Genomic DNA, 729 nt, shown 5'->3' with positions numbered 1-729 from the left:
AAGCCGTGCTGTGACAGAGCATTTGGACCATTTTCACTGAGAGGATGGGATGTAGCCATTGACAACGGTGATGCCCTACATACATCTTGCCATAGAAAGGAGTGATGAAAAACTAGAAGGAAGAAGTAGGAAAGCAGAGATTAAGAAGGAACACAGCACCTCCTTACACCTATCTGAAATTCCCACCATTGAATTACATGAGTAACTTTATCTTTATTTTCTGTTTATTTTATTATCTTTATTTAAACCAATAATCTCTTAATCCAGTTAAATCCGCCTCACTAGGATTTACAAGATGACCATAGCTTGCTTCATACCAACAATCTCCGTGGGATCGACCCTTACTCACGTAAGGTATTACTTGGACGACCCAGTACACTTGTTGGTTAGTTGTGTGGAGTTGTGACAAAGTATGATTCATGTTTAAGAGCACCAAGTCTTTGGAGCTGGTGGACGAAATTATGATCCATATTCTTTTATACTTGTATGAAATCATTATTGTGGCACCAGTTGAATTCACAACTCCGTTCAACTAACCAGCAAGTGTACTGGGTCGTCCAAGTAATAAACCTTACGCGAGTAAGGGTCGATCCCACAGAGATTGTTGGTATGAAGCAAGCTATGGTTATCTTGTAACTCTTAGTCAGACAAACTCAAATGGTTATGGATGATGAATAAAACATAAAGATAAAGATAGAGATACTTATGTAATTCATTGGTGGGAATTTC

The sequence above is a fragment of the Arachis duranensis genome, chromosome 7, assembly GCF_000817695.3.
Source record: "Arachis duranensis cultivar V14167 chromosome 7, aradu.V14167.gnm2.J7QH, whole genome shotgun sequence".
Taxonomy (NCBI): domain Eukaryota; kingdom Viridiplantae; phylum Streptophyta; class Magnoliopsida; order Fabales; family Fabaceae; genus Arachis; species Arachis duranensis.
This window is presented reverse-complemented; position numbering follows the sequence as displayed.